This window comes from Hordeum vulgare, chromosome 2H (genome assembly GCF_904849725.1).
Source record: "Hordeum vulgare subsp. vulgare chromosome 2H, MorexV3_pseudomolecules_assembly, whole genome shotgun sequence".
NCBI classification, from domain to species: Eukaryota; Viridiplantae; Streptophyta; class Magnoliopsida; order Poales; family Poaceae; genus Hordeum; species Hordeum vulgare.
In genome coordinates this window covers 372845775-372854216 of record NC_058519.1, presented here as the reverse complement: position 1 = coordinate 372854216, position 8442 = coordinate 372845775, and the positions used below count along the sequence as shown (strand labels likewise).

Below are 8442 nucleotides of genomic sequence, written 5' to 3'. Positions count from 1 at the left end.
AGAAGCCTGTCTGTACAAGAAAGTGAGTGGGAGCTGTGTAGCTTTCCTCATACTGTATGTGGATGACATATTATTGATGGGGAATAATATAGAGATGTTGGAGAGCATAAAAGCCTATTTGAACAAAAGTTTTTCAATGAAGGACCTTGGAGAAGCTGCATACATATTAGGCATCAAGATCTATAGAGATAGATCAAGACGCCTCATAGGTCTTTCGCAAAGTACATACCTTGACAAGATATTGAAGAAGTTCAATGTGGAAAACTCAAAGAAAGGGTTCTTGCCAGTTTTGCAAGGTGTGAGATTGAGTAAGACTCAGTCGCCGACCACGGCAGCAGATAGAGAGAAGATGAGTTCTGTCCCCTACGCATCAGCCGTGGGCTCTCTAATGTATGCCATGCTGTGTACCAGACCTGATATAAACCTTGCCATAAGCTTGGTAGAGAGGTACCAAAGTGATCGAGGTATGGAACACTCGACAGCGGTCAAGAATATCCTTAAGTATCTGAAAAGGACTAAGGAAATGTTTCTCGTTTATGGAGGTGACGAAGAGCTCGTCGTAAAGGGTTACGTCGATGCTAGCTTCGACACAGATCCGGATGACTCTAAGTCACAGAACGGATATGTATATGTGTTGAATGGTGGGGCAGTGAGCTGGTGCAGCAGCAAGCAAGAAGTCGTGGCAGCATCTACATGTGAAGCGGAGTACATAGCTGCTTCAGAAGCAGCTCATGAAGGAATTTGGATGAAGGAGCTCATCACCGACCTTGGAGTGGTTCCAAGTGCGTCGGGTCGAATGACACTCTTCTGTGATAACACTGGGGCCATTGCCATAGCCAAGGAGCCCAGGTTTCACCGGAAGACAAAGCACATCAAACGCCGCTACAACTCCATCCAGGACCATGTCCAGAGTGGAGTGATAGATATTTGTAAAGTACACAAGGATCTGAATATTGCAGACCCGTTGACTAAACCTCTTCCACGAGCAAAACATGATCAACACCATAATGCCATGGGTGTTCGATACATCACAATGTAACTAGATTATTGACTCTAGTGCAAGTGGGAGACTGTTGGAAATATGCCCTAGAGGCAATAATAAGATGGTTATTATCATATTTCCCTGTTCATGATAATCGTCTATTGTTCATGCTATAATTGTATTAACAGCAAACAGTAATACATGTGTGAATAAATAGATCACAATGTGTCCCTAGCAAGCCTCTAGTGGGCTAGCTCGTTAGTCAATAGATGATCATGGTTTCCTGATCATGGGCATTAGATGTCATTGATAACGGGATCACATCATTAGGAGAATGATGTGATGGACAAGACCCAATCCTAAGCATAGCACTAGATCGTATTGTTCGTATGCTAAAGCTTTTCTAATGTCAAGTGTCTTTTCCTTCGACCGTGAGATTGTGCAACTCCCGGATACCGTAGGAGTGCTTTGGGTGTATCAAACGTCACAACGTAACTGGGTGACTATAAAGGTGCACTACGGGTACCTCCGAAAGTGTCTGTTGGGTTGGTACGAATCGAGATCGGGATTTGTCACTCCGTGTGATGGAGAGGTATCTCTGGGCCCACTCGATAGAACATCATCATGAGCTAAATGTGACTAAGGAGTTAGTCACACGATGACGTGCTATGGAACGAGTAAATAGACTTACCGGTAACGAGATTGAACAAGGTATAGGCATACCGACGATCGAATATCGGGCAAGTTCTATACCGACAGACAAAGGGAATTGTATACGGGATTGATTGAATCCTTGACATCGTGGTTCATTCGATGAGATCATCGTGGAACATGTGGGAGCCACCATGGGTATCCAGATCCCGCTGATGGTTATTGGCTGGAGAGTGTCTCGGTCATGTCTACATGCCTCCCGAACCCGTAGGGTCTACACACTTAAGGTTCGATGATGCTAGGGTTATAGGGAATCGTTATACGAGATTACCAAAGGATGTTCGGAGCCCCGGATGAGATCCTGGACGTCACGAGGAGCTCCAGAATGGACCGGAAGTAAAGATTGATGTTGGAAATATGACCTAGAGGCAATAATAAGATGGTTATTATCATATTTCCCTGTTCATGATAATCGTCTATTGTTCATGCTATAATTGTATTAACAGGAAACAATAATACATGTGTGAATAAATAGATCACAATGTGTCCCTAGCAAGCCTCTAGTGGGCTAGCTCGTTAGTCAATAGATGATCTTGGTTTCCTGATCATGGGCATTAGATGTCATTGATAACGGGATCACATCATTGGGAGAATGATGTGATGGACAAGACCCAATCCTAAGCATAGCACTAGATCGTATTGTTCGTATGCTAAAGCTTTTCTAATGTCAAGTGTCTTTTCCTTCGACCGTGAGATTGTGCAACTCCCGGATACCGTAGGAGTGCTTTGGGTGTATCAAACGTCACAACGTAACTGGGTGACTATAAAGGTGCACTACGGGTACCTCTGAAAGTGTCTGTTGGGTTGGTACGAATCGAGATCGGGATTTGTCACTCCGTGTGACGGAGAGGTATCTCTGGGCCCACTCGGTAGAACATCATCATGAGCTCAATGTGACTAAGGAGTTAGTCACACGATGACGTGCTACGGAACGAGTAAAGAGACTTACCGGTCACGATATTGAACAAGGTATAGGTATACCGACGATCGAATCTCGGGCAAGTTCTATACCGACAGACAAAGGGAATCGTATACGGGATTGATTGAATCCTTGACATCGTGGTTCATCCGATGAGATCATCGTGGAGCAAGTGGGAGCCACCATGGGTATCTAGACCCTGCTGATGGTTATTGGCCAGAGAGGCGTCTCGGTCATGTCTGCCTGTCTCCCGAACCCGTAGGGTCTACGCACTTAAAGTTCGATGACGCTAGGGTTATAGGGAATTGTTATACGAGGTTACCGAAAGTTGTTTGGAGTCCCGTATGAGATCCCGGACGTCACGAGGAGCTCCGGAATGGTCCGGAGGTAAAGATTGATATATAGGACGGATGGTTTCGGATACCGGAAGTGTTTTGGGCATCACCGGTAACGTACCGGGACCACCGGAGGTGGACGGGGGGCAACGACCCCGGGAGGTAAGGTGGGCCAAGTGGGGAAGGGAACCAGCCCCTAGGTGGGCTGGTGCGCCTCCCCACTCAGCCCAATGCGTGGGGGAGAGAAAAGGGGGGGCAAACCCTAAGCCAGGTGGGCCTAAGGCCCACTAGGTGGTGCGCCACCCCCTCCCCACCCTAGCCGCCGCCCCCCTTTTCCCATCTGATGGCCGCCGGCCCCTAGGGAGGGAACCCTAGGGGTGGCGCAGCCCCTCCCCCTCCTCCTATAAATAGAGAGGGGGTTTGGCCTTTGGGAGACAGACTTCTCCCTCTCCCTCGGCGCAGCCCTGCCCTTCTTCCTCCTCCTCTCTGCCGGTGCTTGGCGAAGCCCTACCGGGAGACCTCGTCTTTCCATCGACACCACGCCATCGTGCTGCTGGAGTTCTTCCCCAACCTCTCCCTCCTCCTTGCTAGATCAAGGTGCGGGAGACGTCACCGGGCTGCACGTGTGTTGAACGCGGAGGTGCCGTAGTTCGGCACTAGATCGAAATCACACCGTGATCTGAATCGTCGCGAGTACGACTCCATCAACCGCGTTCTAGCAACGCCTCTGCTTAGCGATCTTCAAAGGTATGAAGATGCTCTTACCCCTCTCTCGTTGCTGGTCTCTCCATAGGAAGATCTGAATATGCGTAGGAAAATTTTGAATTTATGCTACATAACCCAACAATTGATATATAGGATGGATGAGTTTGGACGCCGGAAATGTTTCGGGCACCACCGGCAAAGTGCCGGGACCACCGGAAGGGTTATGGAGGCCCACCGGGAGGGTCCACAAGCCCCGAAGGGCTACGTGGGCCAAGTGCGGGAGGGAACCAGCCCCTAGGCGGGCTGGTGTGCCCCCCACACCCAGCCCATGTGCAACCAAGAGGGAGGGAGGGGAAACCCTAGGCGCTGGTGGGCCAAGGCCCACCTAGGGGTGCGCCACCCCCTCTCCCTGCCCTAGCCGCCGCACCTCCCATCTAGGGGGCTGCCGCACCACCTAGGGTGGGAACCCTAGGGGTGGCACACCCCCCTCCCCTCCTCCTATATATAGAGAGGGTTTTGGGGCTGTTTTGCACACAGTTTTCTCTCTCCCTCGGCGCAGCCCTGCTCCCCTCCTTCCTCCTCTCACACGGTGCTTGGTGAAGCCCTGCCGGGAGACCTCGTCTCTCCATCCACACCATGCCGTCGTGCTGCTGGAGATCTTCCCCAACCTCTCCCTCCTCCTTGCTGGATCAAGGTGCGGGAGACGTCACCGGGCTGTAGGGTGTTGAACACGGAGGTGCCGTGGTTCAGCACTAGATCGGAATCACACCGCGATCTGAATCGCCGCGAGTACGACTCCATCAACCGCGTTCTTGCAACACTTCCGCTTAGCGATCTTCAAAGGTATGAAGATGCACTCACCCCTCTCTCGTTGCTGGTCTCTGCATAGGAAGATCTGAATATGGCGTAGGAAAATTTTGAATTTATGCTACGTTACCCAACAAGTGTGGCCCCGGCTATCGCACCGGAGGGAGAGGTGGCGAGCGGTGGCTGGGCCATACATGATCGAAGAGAAGGAGGGGGTCTTCGGCGCCGAGGTCGGGCTTCTCCGGCATGTACTCCACCTCCACCTGCAATAAACCGTAGCGTTCAGCGCATCTCGAGCGGGTTACACGGAAACGAAATAGGAGCTCGCCTCGGGGTGGGGGCGGGTTCGGGGCAGGCGTTCTCCTTGCCACCCTCGCCGGCCCCTGCATTGGCGCCCGCGGCCCTGCTCTTCCTATCCCGCGTAGTCAACGACAGGGGTGGTCGCGCCCGGTGTCCCGCGGCTTGGGGCTCGCCGCGTATGCCACGGTAGAGACAAAGGTGGGGGTGGCGAAGCGACGCCCTCCTCCTTGGTTCCTCGGTTGCGCTCCTTTCTCTCTCTGGTGGCGATGATTTTTGGCAGGACAAAGCCAAGATCGGGAGCAAGGGGTTGGGTAGAGGTGGGTGTGGGATGTGTTTGTGTGGCGGCAGTTTCTTTTTCTTAGAGACAAAGGGTGGGAACATGGACTAGTTTTTCGTGCATCGATTCTTTTTTAGTAAGTGCGATCGAGGGTGGGAGTGGATGTGGAACCATCACGACGACAAATCCACCTTTCATAGTAGAGATAAGACAAAGATTTGTCTAATTCACTAATTACCGAAAAAGGCTTTTGTCCCGCTTTATAAATAAAGAAAACCGTCAAATCACAACATACGTCACAAGTTCAACAAACGCACATGCACGCACATAAGTAGCACAAGACACCAGCAAAGGATACCGCTGAGGGCACAACTTAATCAGTCGTAAGAAAAACACACACACACCCACACCCAAACCCAACATCGGGAGGATGTCAAAACCATGTGAGGCTAATCTGGCTCCGGAGGTGGCGGCGGAAGTGGGCGCGCCAAGCGGAGAGCCATCAGACGAAGGTTGGCGATGATATTATTGATGGTGTCTCGGTCGGAGGAGCGGTTAAGCGGCCGCCGGAGCTGCAGGAAACCACACATTTTAAAAATTGCATCAGTGGCACGATGAAGGGGCACATGATGGATGACTAGCTTGTTGCGAACAATCCAGAGAGTCCACGTGAGCACCCCGATGGTCAGCCACCTAATGTGGAGGGCCGACAAGGGGACAAACTGAATCTCCGTGAACATGTCAGGTACATTGGTATTGATCATTGCCCGTCGACGGTTTCGCGAAAGCAACTCCAAAGGAATTGAGCAGTGATGCAAGTGAAGAAGATGTGATTGGAGTCCTCCAACATGTCACACAGGGGGCAGATCCCGTCTCCAGGGCCATTGCGTTTGAGCACCTCTATCCGAGAGGGAACCCGACCCTAGATCCATTGCCACATGAAGATTCTGATCTTTAGTGGTAACCTAATGCTCCACACATCGATGAGGGCCTCTCGGGCAGACTAAGGGGCGATGGACCGATCCAGAGACCGAACGGAGAAGTGGCCCAAGGGCTCCACGCACCAGGACATGCGGTCCGTGGCAGTGTCGACGTCGGGCGAGCGAAGGGCGATGCACTCCAGCATCTCATCCCAGGCCGCGAGCTCAGGCGGCCCGAAAGGGCGGAGGAACGCAAGGCGCCCATGATCCATAAGGGCGACCTCAACCGAGGTCCTAGGCTCCACCGCGATGGAGAATAAAACCGGAAATCGAATGGCGAACAACAATTCACCAGCACATCAATCAAACCAAGACTGCGTAGCGGACCCGGATCCAATCAAGATGGAAGAGCCAATGCGAAGGACAAAGAGCAACTCGATGATCAATTGCCAGAATTGCGAGCCTTCGGAGCATTGGCAGAATGCCAGCGGCTCGCCCCGAAGGTACTTGCTCCTAATGATGTCAAGCCAAAGGCCACCGTCACCATTGGCAATCCTCCAAAGCCATTTAGTCAGCAAGGCGATGTTCATACGCTTGGACAACATGATCCCCAGACCACCCTGGTTGCAGGGCTTGCAGATGTCGGGCCAGCTGACCATGTGGTATTTCTGCTTATCGCCCTCGCAAGCCCAGTAAAATCTAGACTGGTACTTGGCAATCTCATGATGCAAAGTCTCATGGAGACTGTAGAAGCTCATCATGAAAATAAGAAGGCTAGACAGGGAGGTGTTGATGAGCACGGTTATGGCCGCCTTGGACAACCATCGGCCTTGCCACAGTTCAACTCAGTGTTGGAGCTTAGACAGCATAGGCCGCAGGTCAGCGGCAGAGAGGCGTGAGTCACTAATGGGTACCTCCAGGTAGGAAGAGGGGAAGTACCCAAGTTGGCAGTTAAGGCGATCGGTGATGAGGCGGGCCTCGTCGGGAGAATGGCCAAGGATCATTAGTTTGCTTTTGTCGAAGTTAATCTTGAGTCATCCGCATATTGCAGGAGGAAAACCCCTCCCCTCCTACGAGATGAGTATCAACACCATGAATATGGCCGACCGCCTTGGCCTTATCTAGGATGGTGGCAAGGGCGTCCACCACCATGTTAAACAAGAAGTGGGAGAAGGGATCTCCTTGCCTAACCCCAAACTGAGTGCGGAAGTACAACCCAGCCTTCCTGTTGATGTTAACCGCGAATCGGCCAAATGAAACCATCTGCAAAACACGGGTCACCCACCGGTCATCAAAGCCCTTCTGGAGGAGCACTTCCCAAAGGAAGTCCCAATGGACGGTATCATAAACCTTGTGGAAGTCGATCTTCAGGAAGACCGCACGCTGTCGCCTAGGGCGCACCTCATGCAGGACCTCATGGAAGGCTAAGACCCCATCGAGGATGAATCGGCCTTGGATGAAGGCCGATTGATTAGGATGGGTAATACGGTCGGCTAGCTGGGTCACCCTATTGGTGTACCCCTTAGCCAAGATACGGAAGATCACGTTGATCACCGTGATTGGCCTGAATTGGCGGATGTCGGAGGCCCTCGCCACCTTGGGAATAAGAGTAATGTTCCCAAAGTTGAGGCGAGAGAGGTCAATGGAACCCATGTAGAATTCATCAAACAGAGCCATCACCTCTGGCTCGATCACATCCCAGAAGTTGTGGAAGAACTTGACCGGGAGACCATTTGGTCCAGGAGCGGAAGCGGGGTTCATACCCTTGATGACCACCCATACCTCGTCCTCAGAGAGCGAAGACGTTATCACTGCTTTCTCCGAGTCGGATACGCACTGGTGCATATCCCAGAAGGACTGTGCCAGGGACAACCCTCCCAAAGGGGAGGATAAGAATAGGGCTTTGAAAAATCCATCTACGTGCGCTCGAATCTCAACAGGGCACTGGAGCAGGGTCTCTCCGTCCCAAAGGAGAGGGATGGAGTTGCGACGACGGCGGCCATTCGCAATGGCCTGGAAGTAGGCGGTGTTGGCATTACCCTGCAGAACCCAGCGCTGGGGTTCCACACTGGAGCCAGAAAGCCTCCTCATCGGAGTAGATCACTGCGAGATGGTCCTCAAGGTCGTAGCAGATGATCCACTCGTCCGAAGCCAGGACCAAAGAGTAGGCCCGAAGTTTCATAAATTGACAGCCAAGCCACAGAGCCGCCAGGAGTCGATGGTGGAGACAGAGCGGTGGGGGGAGACACGCGCTGCTACCCATCGAGCATGCACCGCATCATAAAATCCAGCCTGCTTAAGCCAAAAGGCCTCAAACCTAAATCTCGGCGGAGGAGGGGGTCTATCGTTCTCCGAGGGGAGCAGAAGGGGAGCGTGATCCAATCCAATGCGGTTTATGGCCCGAAGGGAGGCAAAGGGACATTTTAGCTCCCATTTCGGATCCACAAATACTTGGTCCAAAACAAACATCTTTAGGTCTGCCTAGC

At 52.1% G+C, this 8442-nt stretch overlaps 1 pseudogene; it reads right to left on the bottom strand.

Moving 5' to 3' along the window:
* Positions 1-4608: 4608 nt before the first annotated feature.
* LOC123427375 lies at positions 4609-8047 on the bottom strand (annotated as a pseudogene).
* Positions 8048-8442: the final 395 nt, after the last annotated feature.